This window comes from Benincasa hispida, chromosome 9, assembly GCF_027475165.1.
Source record: "Benincasa hispida cultivar pf3 chromosome 9, pf3_genome.v1.1, whole genome shotgun sequence".
NCBI lineage: Eukaryota > Viridiplantae > Streptophyta > Magnoliopsida > Cucurbitales > Cucurbitaceae > Benincasa > Benincasa hispida.
Window position 1 is genome coordinate 8,152,144 of NC_143486.1, and position 22,599 is coordinate 8,174,742.

The 22,599-nt window shown below is 35.8% G+C and overlaps 1 long non-coding RNA gene across 1 annotated transcript; it reads right to left on the reverse strand.

Annotated features, from left to right (window-relative positions):
• Window positions 1-20,088: 20,088 nt before the first annotated feature.
• LOC150033614 (uncharacterized) lies at window positions 20,089-22,547 on the reverse strand. The gene is made up of 3 exons (XR_016532494.1): window positions 21,987-22,547; window positions 21,176-21,294; window positions 20,089-20,230 (listed from the first exon to the last, which is right to left on the reverse strand). It is a non-coding gene; the product is annotated as an uncharacterized LOC150033614 (long non-coding RNA).
• Between the last annotated feature and the right edge of the window lie 52 nt (window positions 22,548-22,599).

Genomic DNA, 22,599 nt, shown 5'->3' on the forward strand with positions numbered 1-22,599 from the left:
GACTTCAGCATGGCAATAGGCAAGAAAGTCTCCTCATAGTTGACTCCCTCTACCTGGGTATAATCCTTTGCCACAAGTCTAGCTTTGAAGGTTTGCACCTTCCCATCAACACCCTGTTTCCTCTTGTAGATCTATTTACAACCTATAGGTAATGTGCAACAGGACGTTTGACACTCCTTTATAGATGTTCAAGTTATCCCGAATCAGATCCAAGTATAAATCCAACTCAGGTTCCTGGTAAGTCCAGAGTCAAACTCAGGGATTCAGATTAAAGCTAACGCAGACCTTGCATTGTAACTATTGTAGAGATATCCTAAGTGTATGTAGAAAATGAGTTATTTACACTAAGCTGCTATGTGTGTATGCAAGAAGATACAAAATGGTCGAGTAGAAAATGATGGGTCGTATGAAAATGGAGTTTAATGCAAGTGATAAGCGTTAATCTAAGTTGGATGTACATAAACAAGAATACGTTAGACTCTATTCGACACTTCTCAATGCGAATATCATACAATACCTATCTCTAGGACGTATGCGTCAAACACAGAATGCAATAAAACACCAGTGCGTCTATCTCTAGATTTACTAACCGTTTCTAACTTGATGCTAGCTTACTTATTCTCTCGAATAATTTAAGCTAAATATGCTTTTACCAATTGATTTAGTTGGCTTAAGCGTTTGAAATGGAATTTTGTATGAAGTTATAGATGAATCCAATATAAACAAGAAATAAACAATGGTAAAGTATAATAGATCAAATATGTGAATTTATAAAGAAACTAATTGTCTTTACAAAACCAATACTTAATCAAATGAGAAGATGAAAGCGATAAGTAAGATGAAATGAAAGGAGTCAAGCTGCAGAGTTCAATCTCTTGTCCTCTTTGGCTCAATTCTAGTCGTGTACAACCACTTGTGTAAGAATTGGAAGAAATATCTCTCTCGAGCTCAGCTTCTTCTACTCCTTGATCGGCGATGGTGGTGGTTCTCTTCCCTCTTGTTCTTCTCGGCACCACAGCACAGCTCTAAAGATCTAAGATTTTAAAAACTAAGCTCCAGAACTCAAAAAAAACTCAGATTGTTCATCTGGTGGGATTTCTTCTATTTATAAGCATTGGTCTTCTCCAACTTGATGATGGGCAGCATTAAATTCCATACCCTGGTCAGCCGCCTAACACTTAGACACTTTTCAGAAACCGTCCGTTGCAGATGCCCATGCTTGCAAATGGTGATTTGACACAAACAGCCTAAATCAATGAATCTTCCTTGCATTGAATCCCTCCGACGCATGCCCCATGCGTTAGACTTTGCCTGTGATACTTTTCTTAATCATGCGTTAGCCTTTTTGTTATGATCCTACAATATCATGCATTATTGTCGCAGTATTTTAGCAATAAACATTCTTTTACATGAGTTTGATAGTGTTCGAGTAATTCCATACGTTTTCTCTAAAAATGATGAGATTTTATCATTAAAGACTCTAATTGTTCCAACTTTTGATCTACAAGTTATCAATAGGTTTAACCCCATCAGGTTGATCTACAAGTTCCCAAACTGAGTTGAAGTACATAGACTTCATTTCGAGATTCATGGCTTTGACTCATTCATCTTTGTTAATATCCTCCATTGCCTTCTTGTAAGACAATGGATCCTCAACCTCGCCATCAGTTACCATAGCTAGGATTTCAGTTAAACCCATATAACGAATAAGTGGGTTCACAACCCTCCCACTACGTCAAGGTTCCCTCAACACTTGAGGTGGATTTGATCTACTAGATGAACCTACATCAACAACTCTTGTTGAGGTAGCAGACTTTTCAACAACTCTTGTTGAAGATTCAGTAGTTACTTTGGAAAGCCCATTCAACACGATTTTGCTTCTAGGTCTGTATTATCTTATATGATCCTCCTCAAGAAAAGTAGCATTTGCCGATACAAACACTTTGTTTTCCTTAGGAACATAAAAGTAACCCCCTCCGTCCCTTTCAGGTAGCCTACAAAAAGGCACAACCTCGAATGTGGTTCCAGTTTCTTAGGATTAGCCTCAAGCACATATGTTAGGCAACTCCAGATGCGGAAATGACGTAAATTAGCTTACGACCATTTCACAACTCCAAAGTTCTGGCAACACTCTTAGAGGAAATTGACAGACATAAATTGAATGTGCGTTCTAAATAAGCATGTGGATGGTGATGAACGATGGATCATGCAAGCTCGTGTTGCCATAAACTTGTTGACTTGGAATGGAAGTGGGATGTGGATGTTGTGTTATGCTTATTCAGACTTTATGCGATACTACATCTAGATGTATATGTTATTAACTATGTGCTTGTAGTATACTATGCATGTCACAAGTTTCCTTGCACTGAAACCAAGTATAATGCCAACGCAAGTTTCTTGGTGTGATTTGAGGTCGAACACAGGGATTATTTTAGGTTAATGCATAACATTCATGATATATGCAACCAGGGGTTTTTACAATTAATGAAAGATTGGTTTATACATGAAATAAAAATTGCAGTAAAGTAAAATTGTGCAGTAAAGTAAAGTTGCGTTAATAAAATAAAGTGTGATAAAGTAAAGTGCAATAAAAGTAAACCTAAGCTATTATGATGCAAGATACAGGATACATGATACATGATACCGAGTTTGAGACTGACTGTGAAGATTATATAAAGAATCGTGTTATGCGGTGGCAAGGTTTTATGTATGAATCAGAAATAGAAAAGATAATTAGTACAAACATCGCAAGTTCATTAATTGCGTTAAAGACATAAGTACGATTCCGCTTTCCCTTGGCATACACCTCTTGGCGATCGGCTACGTTCTCACATCTCTGTGGTGAAACAGGGATGAACGTAATGAACGCAAGGTTGCTTCCTTCTCTGGAAGTACTTCTCGCTTTAGTTAACGCATTCTTCTAACCTTCTCTCGACAGGCAGAATGGCATCTTCACTTCTATTCTCACAGGTGAAGATGTCGTCTAGCATGCTTTAGCTAAACATATTTATTTCTTTAGCACAGATTAATTTACTTGTTAGATTCATGCTAATTACCAAGGGATTAAGAAAACATCGTGGAAAGAACGATTCATGGAGGAACGGAAATAGACAGAAATATGGAGATGAAAATGATCATGACATTTAATTATAGAATCAAGCGTCTGATACATGGCGTGAATGATAGAGATTAAGAGAACGAATACAATTGATGATAGAGATAGAAACAAATACAAAAGAGTGCCAATGTCTTGACACAGATCTGGGTGGTAGAATTGTTTGTCGGCGTATGGATTGAATGGAAGGAAGAGCTTCCCTCTCAGGCTTGCTCATCTGGTAGGAATGACCTTGGTACAGAGCTTCACGATGGGGATTTGAAGGATTTGCCCTAAGACTCACCTCTCGACCTTGTCTCTTTAATTCTTCCCGGATCTTCTCCGATCAGCACTCATACCAGTCTCTCTCTAATAATACAAGTATCAAAATAGCCCCGTATCAAGTATATCTTTCAATGAATTCTCTGAGGGTATTTATAGATGAAGGCTTTGACTTTTTGCAGTGTAAACTTCACTTTATTGTTATAGCAGCTCCGGAAATGGTGGAATAAATATTCCTTCTATTATGCAATCAATCCGTAAAAAATGCATAACGATTAGCTGTACACGTGTCTGAATCCTCCGTATTTGCATTGCTCTTTTGCATCTTTCGATCGTGTGTCTACATGCGGTATTGTTTTTTTTATTACCGCATACGGTTGAAGTTAAGCTCTAGATCGGCTGTCGCATGCACCGTCATTGCGTTGATCATCTCTTCATTGTTGATTGACGGGCGCAATGAGACAGAGATGCATTGTTCAGTTTCTCTTTGAGCCTTGATCGAAAGCGATGACTTAATTTCCTACAAAACAGACTAAAAACATCCTTTTATACCATCTCGATGGTGTTAGTGGGTGTATTGGGGATAATTTATAATTCTTGCATTTCTTAGCCAATTTTCATACAATCGACGTATATTTTCTCTCTTTTAACCGCAATATCTAAATAAAGCAGCATAAATAACTTGTATTTCTACAAGTTATCACACCCCCAAATTTAGATATATGCTTATCCTCAAGCATATCTTCTACTAACGCAATAATGCTCAATTCTTATCCTATATTTTGCGTCAATTGGTTGCTCCGAATGCTACACTTAGGCACATTACTTGACAACGCAATTTCCTCTATCCTTGTTAATTCCTAACAAAGCCCTACTTTATTTTTCTATTCAACAAATTTCTACTCAGAAATGCTTTTCTAGTTTTAAAAAGAATGTTTACCTCTTCTTTATCAAAACGACTTAGTGCATCCGTATGCGGTGGTTAAATTTTGCGTAATTTATTAGAGACTGTTGGTCATGGTTATACCCTTCATTTTGGCTTGTTCCCACAAGTGTTATGCGAACATCCAACTATGGTTGTGTGCCAATCTCAACTTTAACTCTTGATTCAGAGGAGTTGTCTCTTGCATTCTTTTATTTTTCTTTTATTTTTTTTTCTTTCTTTTTATAATGCGTTGTTCTTGGAAACTCACCTTCATTTTGGCTTGCTCCCACGGGTGTCATGCGAACATCCAACCACGAGTAGGTTTCTTTCACAACTAACTCTTATCAGGTTGGGATTGTTTTTGAGTTTTTTCCTTGCGCTGACATTGAAGTTTTGTATGAAAAATTTATTGGTTTTTTTTTTTCATCAACGCAAGACACAAGGACCTTGCGGTATTAATTTTCTTCTTATTAATGACATCATTCACAAAGTTAAAGAATAACGCATTAAATACAGAAAAGTTAAAGGAATTAAAGGAAGCACATAAATAAATGCGAAAGAATTAATTGAAGAATAAATTCATAAAGCATTAACAGATAAATTAAATGAAGCAATAAAAGACAAAGTTCATAAATTCATAAAGATGGGAATTAACGAAAAGCATGTAAACATAGATTTGAGATATGGACCAGAAGATATTTTTCTTTGATGAGCGCAATCCACACCTCCGTAGGCGGTCCAGCTTGCCTGCCCAATGTCTTCAGGGACATTGCTCCTTTCCATAAGATCTTGGGGCCTCAAAGTTGCTTGGCAACGTTCCTGGTGTTCTATTTCGGAGCTCTGATGCCAGCTGCCCCACTTAAATCTCCAAATTTCGAATTGAAGATGCCTGCGCTTGCATCACTGCATCATTTTTGTCCATGTATTGCTTGAGCAAGGCCTTCAACGAATTACTCGAGGTGTTTGAAGACAAGGGTTGTTGGTTGTGCGATTGCCTTTATTGACCTTGATTAGAATTGTGGTGAAAAGGGGGAAGGTTTCCTTGATTCCCTGAATTGCCGCTCTGATGGCTGCTTGGCCCATCTTGGTTTTGATTCCCTCCCTAACCGAAGTTAGGATGGTTCCTCCAACCAGAATTATATGTGTTGCTGAAGGGGTTGTTCTGGATAGCACATACTTGTTGGACGTTCGATGGGCACATGTTTGCCGCATAAGCCCCTCCACAATTAACGCAACTGATTACAGCCACTTGAGCCGATGCAGTAGGTTACGCTATTTTTTAGGAGATGGCTCTTTGATTGATTGCCATCGATTGAAGGATAGAGGTCACTGCGGCCATTTGGCCGGCCAAAGTGGTCATTGTCTCCACAGGGACAATGGCAGTTTCATTTCTTCTTCTTTCAGAACCTCTTCCTCCATATCCATCGTCGACCCAGTCATCCATGTTCCGCGAGATGTGATCAAGGATGACCTTGGCCTCAGTATACGTTTTATCCATAAAACCTCCTGCCGCAAAGGCGTCAGCAACAGTCTGTGTTGATCTGTTCAGGCCATTATAGAAAGTTTCCATCGGGACGCAATCGGGTATCCCGATATGCGGGCAATTCTTCACCAGTCTTCTAAATCACACCCAGACGGTGTTCAGGGTCTCATTTTTCATTTGTTAAAAGTTCGACACGTCTTTTCTTCGCCTTGCATTGATTGTCGGTGGGAAGAACTTTTTCATAAATCACTCAACCAGCTGATCCTATGAAGTAATCTCATTTGGCTCCAGTAAGTGAGCCCACCTCTTGGCTTCATCCCTCAAGGTGTAAAGGAAGAGATATAATCTGATACACTCAAGGGTAACGCCAGGTATTGAGAAGTTGCCGCACATCTCGACAAAACTGGTCAGGTGGGCATGTGGGTCTTCACCTTGCAAACCCCCAAATTGTCCTATGTTCTAGATCATTTGGAGCATGACCGACTTGATCTCGAATCTTGCGTTCTCTTCAATCATCGGCCTTGAAATTTTGGGCGAAAATTCATATAGATTGGGCGCCACGTAGTTCCTCATGGGAATGTTGCAGTCAGCGGTAAGGGAAACTGGATCTTGCACTAGCCGTACCACCCCTTGATTTCTTGCGGGAGCCACATTTTCATTACCATTTGTCATATTAGCCGCTTTCTTTTGCCTCACTCGGTTCTGGCATGCCCTAGCGCGAAATGTACGCTCGATCTTTAGGTTAACTTCGAATTTTGGTTCAGTCCCAATACTCATAAACTGTCAAACTGCTCTCGACGTTGAACAGCCAGTACAAAAAGATCTGTCCTGCAAAACATCATAAACATACTCAACAATAACAGTTAACCAATCCCCGACAACTGTGCCATAAACTTGACAGGCATAAAATTGAATGTGCGTTCTAAATAAGCATGTGGATGGTGATGAATGATGGATCATGCAAGCTCATGTTGCCATAAACTTGTTGACTTGGAATGGAAGTGGGATGTGGATGTTGTGTTATGCTTATTCAAACTTTATGCGATACTACATCTAGATGTATACGTTATTAACTATGTGCTTGTAGTATACTATGCGATGTCCTAAGTTTCCTTACGCTGAAACCAAGTATAATTCCAACGCAAGTTTCTCGGTGTGATCCGAGGTCGACACAGGAATTGTTTTAGGTTAATGCATTACATTCGTGATATATGCAACCGGAGGTTTTTACAATTAATGAAAGATTGGTTTATACATGAAATGTAAATTGCGGTAAAATAAAATTATGCAGTAAAGTAAAGTTGCGTTAATAAAATAAAGTGTGATAAAGTAAAGTGCAATAAAAGTAAATCTAACCTATTATGATACAAGATATAGGATACATGATACATGATACATGATACCAAGTTTGAGACTGACTATGAAGATTATACAAAGAATCGTGTTATGTGGTGGCAAGCTTTATGTATGAATCAGAAATAGAAAAGATAATTAGTACAAACATCTCAAGTTCATTAATTGCATTAAAGAAATAAGTATGGTTCCGTTTTCCCTTGGCGTACACCTCTCGGTAATCGACCGTGTTCCCACATCTCTGTGGTGAAACAAGGATGAACATAATGAATGCAAGGTTGCTCCCATCTCCGGAAGTACTTCTCGCTTTAGTTAACGCATTCTTCTAACCTTCTCTCGACAGGCAGAATGGCATCTTCACTTCTGCTCTCACAGGTGAAGATGTCGTCTAGCATGCTTTAGTTAAACATATTTATTTCTTTAGCAAAGATTAATTTACTTGTTAGATTCATGCTAATTACCAAGGGATTAAGAAAACATCATGAAGAAAGCGATTCATGGAGGAACAGAAATGGATAGAAATATGGAGATGAAAATGATCGTGACATTTAATTATAGAATCAAGCGTCTGATACATGGCGTGAATGATAGAGATTAAGAGAACGAATACAATTGATGATAGAGATAGAAACAAATACAAAAGAGTGCCAATGTCTTGACACAGATCTGGGTGGTAGAATTGTTTGTCGGCGTATGGATTGAATGGAAGGAAGAGCTTCCCTCTCAGGCTTGCTCATCCGGTAGGAATGACCTTGGTACAGAGCTTCACGATGGGGATTTGAAGGATTTGCCCTAAGACTCACCTCTCGACCTTGTCTCTTTAATTCTTCCCGGATCTTCTCTGATCAGCACTCAGACCAGCCTCTCTCTCAATATACAAGTATCAAAATAGCCCCATATCAAGTATATCTTTCAGTGAATTCTCTGAGGGTATTTATAGATGAAGGCTTTGACTCTTTGCAGTGTGGACCCCACTTTATTATTATAGTAGCTCCAGAAATGGTGGAATAAATATTCCTTCTATTATGCAAACAATCCGTAAAAAATGCACAATGGTTAGCTGTACACGTGTCTAAATCCTCCACATTTGCGTTGCTCTTTTGCATCTTTCGATCGTGTGTCCGCATGCGGTGTTGTTTTTTATTACCGTATGTGGTTGAAGTTAAGCTCTGGATTGGCTGTCGTTTGCACCGCATTGCGTTGATCGTCTCTTCATTGTTGATTGACGGGCGCAATGCGACGGAGATGCATTGTTCAGTTTCTCTTTGAGCCTTGATCGTAAGTGGTGACTTGATTTCCCGCAAAACAGATTAGAAACATCATTTTCTACCATCTCGATGGTATTAGTGGGTGTATTGGCGATAATTTATAATTCTTGCATTTCTTAGCCAATTTATATACAATCGACGCATATTTTCTCTCTTTTAACCGCAATATCTAAATAAAACACCATAAATAACTTGTATTTCTTCAAGTTATCAGGAACGCAGTTTAAGATATAAGTTGTAGTGTCTACTGCAAAACCCCAAAACGAGTCAGGTAAGGAAGCGTAACTCATCATCGATCGAACCATGTCCAATAGGGTTCGATTTCTCCTCTCCGATACATTATTCTGCTGAGGTGTACCAGGTGCTGAGAGTTGGGAAATTATTCCATTTTCTTTTATATAGTTCTAGAACTCAGAATCCAAAAATTCTCCACCTCGATCAGATCGAAGCGTTTAAATCATTTTACTTAATGCGTTTTCAACTTTAGCCTTGAACTCTTTGAACTTTTCAAAGGACTCAAACTTATGTTGCATTAAATACGTACCCATACCTCGAACAATCATCAGTAAAAGTGATAAAGTATTCATAGCCTCCCCTGGCTCGCACATTCATCGATCCACAAAGGTCTGAATGCACTAACTCTAAAGGTTCTTTGGTCTTATAACCTATTCCAATAAAAGGTATTTAGTCATTTTGCCTTCAAGGCATGACTCGCAGACAAGTAAAGAATTTTCTTCTAACTCATTTAGAAGTCCGTTCTTCACCAACTTCTCAATCTTATTGAGATTAATATGCTTTAAATGTAGGTGCCAAAGTTGGCATTTTCTTTAGGAGAAACTTTAAGTTGTTTGTTTTGAGTTACGGCAGTTTAAACATCTCTATGTTATGGGGGGAATTTATTGCTAACGACCTTAGCACATACAAATTGTTTTCCAATTGAGCCGAACATATATCAACACCATTTTCCAAAATAAACACTTTATTAACTGAAAAAATTAGTTTATAATTACATTCGAACGAAGACTTTACAGAAATTAAGTTCCTCTTTAACTCGAGAATTACATAAACATCATTTAAAATGATAAACCTATTCTATAAAGTCAACCGAAGACCTCCCATTGACACAGTTAAGACGACGTGCCCGGTTCCAACTCGCATCGTCATCTCACCAGCACCAAGCTTCCGTCAGGAACTAATTCCCTAAAATGAAGAACAAACATGGTTAGTGTCCCCAGAGTCAATAATCCAGGCAAAATCATCATTCTCCATTAAACAAGTTTCCAAAACTAATAAATCGTATTTACCTTGATTGGCCTTCTTCTTATCATCCAAATAACGTGGGTAGTTCCGCTTCCAGCCTGTCTTGATTGCAATGGAAACATTTTTCCTTGTCAATCCGCACTAGTTGCCTACCCCATGGAGCAGCAGGTTGTCGGTTAGCAGGCGTCTTCCCCTTACGACCCTTCTTCTTCTTCCACTTGCTGGTGCCGGAAAAAGAAGGTGTAGAATTAGTTCTAGAGGTCGAAACTTTATGGAACTTATTGGAAGATGAGGCAACATTTACCTCACCAACCTTCTTCTCCTTGCTTTTCAGCAAAGATTGGAAAGTTTACAACTCATTCAGTAAAGTTGTAAGGTTGTAGTCAACCCTGTTTAGAACAGTGTTGCTTACAAAGTGAAGAAAGATTTCTGATAATGACTCTAGAATAATGCTAACCTAGTTGGCCTCATCGATGCTCGACCCGTTCATCTTCGCCATGTTGAAATAGACCATCATGTTCAGAACATGTTCTCGAACAGATGTTCCCTACTTCATTCGTGAGTTGAAGATGTACTTAAGAGCGTCGTGCCTGAGTTGTGCGGAAGATTGTCTGAACATTTCCCTCAGGGACTCCATGATCTCGTGTGCAGTGATCATGGGCTCATGCTTCTTGGCCAAAACATCGTTAAGATTGGCCAAGATATACACTCGGGCCTTTTCGTTCGCTCATGTCCAACGCTCGTACGCCTCTCGAACGTTTCGAGCAGCGTTAGAAGGTGGAATAGGAGGACACTCCTCCATAAGGATGAACTTTAAGTCATCAATGATAAGTATAGTGTTAATGGTATTCTTCCAACTAGCATAATTCTCGTCAGTTAGTTTATCGGCAGTTATAAGTGAAAGAGTAGTGGTAGCCATAATTTAAAAGTTGCTGGAAAAAAAAAACAAACTTAATAAGTCTACTTGCATCTAACTATTTTCAACACCAATTAAATTTTAGCAAAATAGTTCTTTTGTACCTTAAGTGACATCTATTTTGCAACGACGCTCCAGTGAGATAGGAGAAAAGTCACCATAGGGTGATCAAGTGCCCCTTCACTGGAATGAGACAATCCCATCCATTAGACAGAAACAACTCCTTATAACTGAATCTAACAGTTACCATTGTTCGGTTCAGAATTTGTTAACATCCTTAACAATTCTATGTAAGTATAATCCCTCATTTTAGGCCCTAGAGTACCGCCCTAATGCGCCAATCGTAGGGAAAAGCATATTAGGACAAGAGACTAAAGCAACCCTATCCATTTTTGGAGATCGGATAAATAGTTGTGCAAATACAGCCATCCTTTAGAGGGTCACTCCCAGGTGCCTCGTGACGATGTACTAAAACTTTATCCAACCTAATGAAAGAGACCGAAGGATATGTTGTCACACGTCTCGCTCCCACTTACTATGAACATTATCTCCATTCACCTTGGTATTGACCTACCCAAATGGCATCCTTTAGAGGGACACTCCCAGGGTGCCTCAAGGCCGAGGATAGATTTCATGGTATGAACTTTTTAGAGAGAAACGTGTAGAAGTAAAGTGAAGTATCATATACCCTAATTACCTCTCACTGAATGTTCTACCTAAGGATTCATTAACTTAGTAAATCCGGCTACTGATTTTAACTAAGTGGTTGTTTAATTTACTCAAAAACAACACTTTCTTTTGATGATCTAAATTTGATTCAAGTCTTATTAAACATTTTATCAGACTTTCATCAAATTTGCATGCATGTAACAAATCTATCTAATTCACCTTTCCAGATAGGTTCCCAGGTAGGGGGGGCGACATTTCCATCGACTTAAGTACCCCAGCCTAGCCAGAACTAGCCTTAGCCAAAAGGTCTCTTATAGATACATTTGGCACATATTTAATCTTTTATTAGTCAATTTAATCCTATTAAACCGAATTAAAATATTAAACTTAGGTTTTTTAATCTTATTAGAAAGTGATCTTAGGTCTATCTCAATCAAATTTTAAAACTCTTTTAAAACATGATTAAAGCCTAAATTTGCATGCAACTCTTTGTTATTGATTTTAATTTTAATTTCATTAATTATAACACTTATAAATAATGAAACAATTAGAACCATTCACCTTGCTAAGATAAACATTCACAAGGTATTTATAACATTTATAAATAAACCTAAGTGTCATGCTTCATGCAATGTTCATTTATTACTAATATATAACTTTTATATAACAAGTAATGAACTAAGCATACATTCTAACATACATCCTTATATTATAATATTTATAATAAAGATAATGCATGAATATGCTTTAATGCATGCATATATTATAACTTATATTATATGATGCATGATCATGCTTTAAGTAATTTAATCATGAAAACTACTATATTATAGCACTTATAATATAAAGATGATATATGAATAAAATGCATAACCTATGGTGGGTTTTAAAACTATATGACATACATTATGGCATGTAATCTAAACATACATCACATGTACATTAAATAAAAGTTGATGGACCAGGATTACTTGTCTCAAAACCGAAAATAAAAGCTAAACTATTACAAAAGATTCGAGTCAACCAGTTCAAATAAGTGAACCGGGTCTTAAACCACCCACCTTGAAGCCTCATCACTTGGTCATGTAGCAAATCCTTCTGATCGTCGAGTAACGCACATCGAGTATAAATGATCGTGTAGCGATGATCGCATGGCTACGGACTATGCGATGAACATGAAAGTCCACACGATTGTGCATCGGACTTCGAGTAACGAATGCCATGTGATCGTGTAGCTAACGACTATGCGATGAGCATGATAGTCTACACAATCGAGTAGCAAGCGTCGAGTATCGTATACCAAGTGATCGTGTAGCTACTGACTGTGCGATGAGCATGATAGCCTACATGATCGTTTAGTGCACATGCTTTGTGTCGAGTATCAAATATTCAGTGATCGTTTACCTCCGAGCATCTATGCGATTATGTAGCCAATGCAACACGATCGAGTAAACTCTTTACTCGATCACATAGCATTAGCTATGTGATCATTTAGCAAATACTACACAATCGAGTAGAACATTTCTACACGATCGCATAGCTAAATCTAAACGATAGCCTAACTTGAGTTACACGACGTGACCATCGATTCGTCTTCTCCCTCGAAGCGAACAGCAATTCCTTGCATCTGAAGCTTCTTCACGAATGACTAAAAAACTTAAACAAATACAGACTCAATTGCAAGTTAATATGCCAAAAAATGCAGGGGCCTTTACAAATTAACTTTTGTAAAGTAAATGAAAGCTTTAAACAAAGACAATTATCTCGAAACATCCATTAACAACATCCACAAAACACTTAACACTTAAACGCATTACAGAATACTTAAAACCCACCAAAACTGCAAATAAAATTCAATACAGTAATGGAATTTGGAAATTAGAACAACCTGGCTCTGATACCAATTGAAGGAACTCTAATTATAAAGGATCTATGAGCGAAAGTGGATTGTCCAAACTCCATTGTGAAAGAACTCATGCGTTTACAATCATACAGAATAGATTATGCATTATAAACTAAATTACATGCTTTGAATTAAATACAAAGGATAAAGAGGCAATACCTTTGAAGAACACTTCTTCAAGATAATCCTCGATCGTTTGCCAACTCGTCAAACAACACGAACGCAACGAGTAAGACAATCTCCCTCGAATAGCAACGAGTAGAACTCGATCCTCGAACAAACCGGACATAACCACAAAATTGCCTTGGTATTCTCGATATGAGAATCCAGGAGTGGTGGGCTCTGGCTTATTTTGGTTTGAGGGAAGATTTAGTGTGGAGGAGGAGACGATCAAGTAAACAATAACACAATCGTGTAGAAGATGAAACTCGATCGTTTAGATAAAAACACTATCTTATAGTCTCTCGATGCTATCATGCAGTCACTCGATAGTTAATAATCTGAGACGTGAGAGATTTTGAAATCAAATTTCATTTTTATCCCAAAATTATCACAAAACCATGCAACTACCTACTAAAGGTGGTTATTTTAAAAAAATAATAATTATCAAATAATTAATAAATATAAATAAATATGATAACTAACTAAATATAAATAAATATGATAACTAACTTATCATATTATATTTATAACCTATATTTTTAATATTGCATTATATACAATATATAAACCATAGTTCTTTTTCTTTATTTTATGGCATTTAATATAAATCATATTTATATTAAATTTAATAACTATGAATCTTATTCATAGAAAATATATTTGAATCATATTCAAATATTAGTTCCTCCAATCAAACAATAATGTATCAAATACATTATATCAATTATATCATATATAATTGAATTAATTTAGTTATATCATATATAATCAAATTCCCTCTTATTAATTTAAACATTTCAAATTAACCCAAAATTTAATTCTCAACTTGAATCCATTGAGTTACCAAGGGGACCTTATGGACCTATAGCTTGAAGCTCCAACGGTACGTGAATAACTGACTAAACTATTTAATCACATTATCCATCATCCGTTAACTATCGGACACTCCATTAAAGATCGACAGTTACACTCTTCGCACTACAAATATATTTATGTGTCCATTGGATATAACCAATCAACAGTACGATGACCTTCACAAATCGCTCGTAAGTACAGTTGAACCAAATTACCATTTTGCCCCTGTAATTACATCTAACTCCTTAAGTACCATTGATTCCTCTAATGAACAATAGATCATAATCCCACTATAACTAAACCCCTTTCGGGCCAAGAGAGGATGTGGCTCTACATTGTTCAAGCCCAATTTATCTACTTACCCCTGCTTCAGGGAAGGAGTGAATTCCATCTTGTGTAGCTGAGTTCCCAGCTCCTTAATTAGATGAATCCCCAAAATGGTAGGCTTGTTGAGTCGGCGATCTAGCCACTCTCACCCATGCAAATGAAAGGACCACCCTCATAGGCAGGAGTTCACAACTCACTCAGGATTAAGGTCATGTTACCTATGGTCATCCTAGTGAAATGAAAGTCTCAATTATGAACGGCGTTATATAACGAGACTAAACATTTCGTGGTCCGATCTTATACAAACTTCTTTGTATAGAATATCCACGCTCGCATTCTAATACATGAATGATCAGGATCAGATCATTTGTAGCAATTTACAATATTTGTAACACCTACAAAGCAAGTCATACTCGTAGTGTCACTAGGATAAGGTATCAAGCCTTATCCATATACTACATACCATTTAGGTTATCACTTAAAACAAAATCCACTTGTATGTCTCCACATACATGTTTAAGTTACAATGATAACCATGGATTTTAGTTTATTGGTTTGTGGTTAATGCAACTAAAATATCAAATATTTCATAGACTGAAGTGAATAAAATATCATATATTATAAATCACTGTATGTTTGTTCATACAAGTATCTATAAACTACAGAACTAAGGCATCAACCCCAATAAATTGTGGGTTGCACTCATAAGCTTTTTAGTTTTTTAGCATGCATTGAAGTCAAGTTCTATCATATTTACAATTATTTTGGATTTTTGTTATATGTGCAATTTAAGTTGGGTTAAATGGACAGATTTACAAGCAGCCCTATCATTTAAGAATGTTTGGCCAACAAAACTCAAAATGAGATTTAAACTCTTGATCTAACTTCAAAGAAATGAGTAACGTTTGATTTTTTTTTTGTTTTTATGTTAAGAAAAATTGCTCAAACCACCCCTCAACTTTTAATTTGATCAATCACCCCTTTCAACATTTTGGTTTGACCCCTAAACTTTTAGCTTGACTAATTAATCTCCTATAGTTTGTTAATTGTTGCAATCAAAGTATTGTAATTTGTTAAATATTTTAATTTCCCCTTTGTGACTTTTATATATATTGAGAAAGAGTGAATCAAGGAGATGAAGTGAATTTTGTCGATGAAATTGAAAGAAACATTAGGGCTTTCAGTCGCTGAAACTAATTGTGGGCTTGTATAAAAGAACTAGAAGCAGATGAATCGATCGTGAAGATGGATGGAAACATATCATCAACTAAAAGAAGATTTCATGGATGGTGGAGGAGAAGGATGAAATATCATTCGGGATTGAGGATAATAAAGAGATTGTGAAGTTGTAACAACTAGAAGTAGGGATTTTTTATCTTCGACTTCACTCATGGGCTTTTTAGTCTTTTGGCATGTATTGAAGTCAAGTTCTGCCATATTTACAATTATTTTGGATTTTTGCTATATGTGCAATTAAGTTGGGCCAGATGGACAGATTTACAAGCAACCCTATCATTTAAGAATGTTTGGCCAACAAAACTCAAAATGAGATTTGAACTATTGATCTAACTTCAAAGAAATGAGTAGTGTTTTATTTTATTTTATTTTTTTTTTGTTAAGAAAAATTGCTCAAACTACCTCTCAACTTTTAATGATATATCAATCACCCCTTCAACTTTGTGATTTGACCCCTAAACTTTTAATTTTACCAATTAATCTCCTGTAGTTTGTTAATTGTTGTAATCAAATTATTGTAGTTTGTTAAATTTTTTAATTTACCCTTCGCTAATTTATATATATTGGGAAAGAGTGAATCAAGGAGATGAAGCGAAAGCATGTTGAGTTTAACAGATAGGCAAAGATCCAAGAAATGAATAAATGATAATGATACAGTCGTAATAAAATCATATGTAAGTATCATAAATATATGTATACATGATATATATTTATTCTTTTAGATTTATATGTTTTTCATTTGAGACGAAATGAAGAACATGAAGTCAAACTCGAGATGAAAGAAAGAGCAACCAACATTATCGGATTTTCTACAGTCTGTTTGAAGATCATATGGCACAAAAATTTATCCTGTTAAGAATTGTACCACAGTACAAGAAAAAAGGACTCTTCCGACGTCTTAAACGACCATCGGAAGATAAATCATCGAGAAAAAGGATATCTCCCGACTACATAAGGGCAGCGTTGGGAGTGCTCAATAAATCCTGACGTCGTAAATAAGGTGTTGGAATTTGGTAAGAACTCCCGACATGCAAAAAACGGACGTCGGGAGATGGGAATAGAAGACCATTCTCCACAAAGGATCTCTCGACGCCTCCCATAATCGTCGGGAGATATAAAAGAACTCCCAACGAATAAAACAATTCATCTGGAGTTAGATGTGAAGGTTTTTTAAGACTGGCCAAACTCCCGACGGGTGGCCCATGCCCATTAGGAGATTAGCCAAACTCTCGACGATTTCACTAACGCGTCGAGAGTTGTGTGGGAACTCACGACGAGCACCATTGCCCTTCAAGATTTCTATTATAAAACCCTCAAATCGAGCAGAATTCATATCAGTTTTTTTCCTTATTCTTCTTCAATCCCTAGCATATCAGATGCGCGAGAACCCCAAATCGAGGCTGCTAGACGTCCATTTGGCCGTTGTCCATCGTCCGCCTCCATTTGTCTATCCTCTGTCATTCGTCATCCATTTTGTAAGTTTATTCTCCTTTTTTCCTTTTTTTTGAAAATTTTCCATGGTTTTTTTGCTTTGTTCATGTCAAACTACGACTATTCTAATGGCCCAAAAACCATCGATGAAATTTGGGCCACTAAATTTAAGCACCTAGGTGGTAAGATTTCGATCCAGTTTTGAGAAGTGATCGTAGTCGACCGTGGACCTGTTCAAGTTGTCGATATCTTTTAATCTCCCCCATCCTTTTTTATTCAATTTAATAACTAAGAGCAAATATTTCAATTAGCTTGGAGTCAAACATTCAAAATTCTTCATATTATTTTATTTTTTGTTTTCTCCTACTTTTATCCATTACTAAACATTCAGAATTCGGTAGGCATGGCCTACTTAGACTATGTAGCAACAACTTTGTATTCTGAGTTACAAATGGAGGCGATCTTTAAAGATCTCACTTCTAATATATATGGAAATCCTCGTATCCTTTAAGTTATTTGGAATAACTTTCTTGATAATATCCGATGTATTTGCACTCTAAACGTGGATGAGCTGTTGGAGATGAATTATAAAGATGAGTACTTACTTCAGTGAGTAAAATTGCGTTGTTTCTTCAGTGTTATAACCTTGAGGATACTTCTTTTTTCCTCCATGGAAGTTTTAGTTTATCTCTAAAAAAAATATGTACATATATTTGTAGTTCTAGTTTAGTCACACAATGGATGGTCTCCCTTTTAGACCAGAAGTAATAAAGAAGATGTTTATCTGGCATTTGAATATTGACTGTGCCATTAGATCGTTTTCATTGTCTAGACTAATAGGCAACATGAGGCAGAGGACGAATTCCAGGAGCAAGAGATATATCTAGGCAACTTGGGATCTTCTATAGGTGACACTTCAGGTTAGTATTCGTACATAGCTGGATTTTAATGTGTTTCAATGTGTTTTGTGGAGTTTTTGTGTGTTTGTAGAGTTCTTGTATGTGTTTGTGGAATTTAATATTGAAGTTTGAATGTTGTGTAGGGTGAGTTGACATTAGCATCTTTCTAGGAAATTACCAATTAATGTTGTATGTTGAAAAGTAGTCTTATATTTTTTTTATGTTGAGAAGTGGTCATTTTTTCTCGTAAAGTTGAGTTCGTAAGTAAGTCGTTTGTCTTGTAAAGTTATAAGTTTGTCTTATGAAGTTACTTCACGAGACAAAGTTTGTCTTAAGTTTCACATTACAACCTACTATAAATTTGTCTTGTGAAGTAACTTCACGAGACAAAAGAAAGAAATGAAATTGATGTGTTATACAATGAGATAAATGAATATTGAATATTGGATTCTAACGCACTGTTTTATCTAGTTAAACCCAAGTATAAGCTCAACTAGAGTCCTGATGAGTCTAGGATCAAACTCAGGGATTGTTATGTTGTGAATGCATTGACAACTAATTTTCTGATATTGACGTAATTTGAACACTAAACAGGTGATTGATTTTGATGTTATTCTAATGTTAAGATTAATTTTAATAATGGATGCGATGGGATTTTTACTTCAAGTGAAACAATGCATGCAATGAATGTGAAATTCAAATGAGAGATGGTAGGCTCGAGAAGAATATTCACTAACATTCCCTAAGCAAATATATAAATCATGCGTTCAAGTAGTGCACTTGATATTATAACTTATACCTTTCAGCATACATAGCTACAATATCTTATTTCTAGGATGCATGCGATGAGTGTATATTGCAAAAGATATTTCTTTTTTCTAAAGAACCTCTCTTCTTGTTTTAAGAGTTCTAAATCTCTAGTTCTTTCGAACCTAGATTTAATCTACTTAGAATAATCTCTTGAGTTATTTAAGCGTTTCAATAAGTATGCATAAAACAAGTAGAACGCATGGTTTAAATATTGTTTAGTTCATGTTAGCTAAATGCTTCTCAACCCATAAATGGTTTAGTTACTCATAATGAAAATAGAAAAGATGGATAAGGAATGAACTGAATATGTATTCATATTGAGGAAAGAGGTCTTTCAACGTTTATACAATATAAATACACTAAGATAGGAAATAGAGATAGAAAAACAAGTTGTGGTGTGCAATTTCTTGCTTTCTTCAATTTTATCAATGACTGCTTCACTAGGAGTGTTGAAAATGGAGTTCCTCTTCTGCCTCCAGAGATGATTCTTCAATTTTCCTCAAGGTTTACAAATGGTGGGAAGAGGAGTGAAATTTTTGCAGAGTTTTTTTTTATTCCTCTCGTATATATTTTTACATGGCGATTTCATGGTGTACTTATAGTCGTTTAGATGCAGCTTCTCTTCTCTTACTAATGATTGTGCTGATAAGGTGCATTAAATTCCATACTCTGATGCGCTACCTGCTGCGCGTCAGATTTCATTGGTTCTGCAGTAAAACTTTCTTATTAACTACCAACTTGATCTTTGATTTGACTTTCACTGCCCACACGTCATGTCATATCTCATCGCCTGAAACCACTAACTTGGCCAACTATGTGATCATATATTGGCGTTAAGACTCATGCGATCGCATCAATAGAATTTCTACACCAACAAAGTATGATTTTTAACCTTTTGTAGACATATTAGGTTTTGTGTGTGTGTGGTCACATGATGTAATTATTTTTATGAATTTCGTATGAAGTTGTTGCATTTTCATAGTTTTTTCCTAATTGTTTTAGATAAAAGAGGCATAGTATTTCTACAATTTATTAGAAATCACCAATATTTTTTATTTTTTAATTTTTTTAAAATGACTATCTCCCAACAAAAATCGTCGGGAGTTCAATGCCTATACATGCGTTGGGAGTTCCAAACTACCGAAGCAATATATGAAGTGTCGGGAGTTCCACTAACTCCCGATGGTATATGTTTCTGCATCGGGAGATACTCTTCCGACGGGTATATTCCAACCAAACTCCTGATGACTAGTTTACCACTAGAAATGGATCTCCGACGCGTTTATGACCATTTTCCAACGATTTTAAGCGTCAAAAAAGGGGTGTTTTCTTGTAGTGCCATGCGCAAACGAGCCCTCTATGAAGGAGGAGGATGAAATAATTAGAATAGTATATGTGACTTGCATAATTATCTCTCACTGAAATAACCGTCATAAAATTGCAATACATGTAAATTTGATAATGTATAGAAAATAATAATTAATAAATGGATTATATATATTGAAATATATCATATACAAACCATTAGAATTTAGAAGACTTGAATTTAGCAACGAATCTCTTCAGATGTTGTTGAACTATACATATATAGTCATAAACATCTATGGTAGTATAAAGCATGTTTGATAATGATTTTAAAATGGTTAAACTCGCTTTTTTCACAGAGTTCAATTTTAAAATATCATTCAAAATCAATTTTGAGACATGAAAATCATATTCAAAACTATAGAACCAAACACCAAATTGATTGTGAATCATTAAATGCATATATTTTGGGTTGACCTTAGTATTCACTAACAAATAAAACGTGGTTGGAAAATATTGAAATCTAAGGAACTAAACCCGTTTAGTAACCATCTGACCTTTTGTTAATTAAAAATTGTGTTTGTTTTCTTACATCTTCCATACAATAGTTTTTATCTTTTCTAATTAAAAATTTGAATTGTTAACCAAATTATAAGTTTTACGTCCTATTTGATAATCATTTGATTTTTTTATATCATTGTGTGTAGTATGTCTAAATTGTAGAAAAACAAAAATAATTTCAAAAGTCAAATAGTTATCTAAAGAGATGTTAATTTTTAATTTTTAACTTTTGTTTTTTAAAATATTAGTAATGAGTAAAAAATCTCAAACAATTATCAAGCATGATTTAAAGAACTAAATTTAACATTAGAAATTAAAACACAAACCTAATTTCCTTAACACTTAAACCTTTTTTTTTTTTCTTTTTTGTTTAGAAAGAAATCAATTCCAACAATATTGTAGTTTCATTTCTAATAAAACAAGATATATTGCTTACACTTTATGCACTTATTTTCTTCAAAAAAAAACAAATAGTTAATTGGCTTCATTTAGATCATCAATTCATGGAACATATTTGAGAGCAAGAATCCACACAGTTCCCCACTTCTTTTACAGCTGCATCAACAAAACAAAACAAAGAAAGCTTCACATGTGAACCAAGCAATAATTTTTCATTTGAAAAAAATAAACTTTTTGTAATCTTCCAAATAAAAATGTTAAGAAAATAAAAGGGAGAAATATTTTTAAATATTATTTTTATCATAATCCTCTTCAACTTAATAAGCTTAATAAAGGAGCCCTCGTCTCTCTCCTTCCTTTCCCTTTAATTTTAAATTTTGTTGAGGAATTAGCGTTAAAAATATGGGGGAAAAAACAATCTTGGTAAGAAATGAGTTTAGCCTTTATAAAATTGTGTCTATTAGCTAATAAAATATAGAATTTTTTTTTTTTCCTTTCCTAGGTTTTTTATATATATCTTTCATTTGGTTCTCTTACATTTAAAAAATATTATTTAATACTAGGTTTCAAATCAAACTCGAAGTTATTGAACAAAATAGAAACTAGATCTACAATCGAACCCTAAAAAACTATTTTTCCCCTAAAATATAATAAAAAGGATAATACTTGGGTGCATCCCTATCTTTATGTCTTTTACTTTTATGGTTCACACCAAAAAAGAATCAAAATACTCTCGAAAAAAGAAATGAGAAGAATTTGTCATATAACAATTTATGATCGAATAATTTGGTGACATGCATGATAGCTAAGTATTTTTCTAAAAGAAAAAAATAGTATAGATTTCGAACCTGGATTTTCCTTTGTGCTAATCTTGGCACAGGAGGAAGTTGCGCAGCCAAGCTCGCAGAAGAATTGATTTTGTTGTCGTAGTGGCTGACGGAACTTGGCATGGCCGTAAGACGCCGGGTCCCTGCAATGATGCAGGCATTTCAACGGGCATTGGTAGAAGGGAACGCGGCTGGCCTTGCCGGCGCACGGCATGAGGCAGAAGCCGTAGCATTCACTAAAAGATATGCGGCGGGAATAAGACATGGAGAGCGAGCTGAGCAACAGCCAAGCAAGTAAAGCCCATTTCATTGCCCTGCTGCTCTCCATTGATGGATTGATGAGGATGAAAAATTAAGCCTTTCTGTTTTCTCCTTTCCTCTTCTCAGGTGCATGGACACTTTAAATAGCTGCAACTTTTTACAGTTGATTTGAGGTTGATCTTAAATATCGCGTTAACTAACTTTCATTTCCTAAAATTATCTCCACGAAAAAATTAGAGTTTTTTTTTACTAAAGTAATAGACCAACACACCTTGTTAGTTTAAATAAAATATGAAAATAGGTATCATTTACCCTTCACTCGAATATCTACACGACCGGAATTATAACTTATACCTAGAATTACAGAAATATC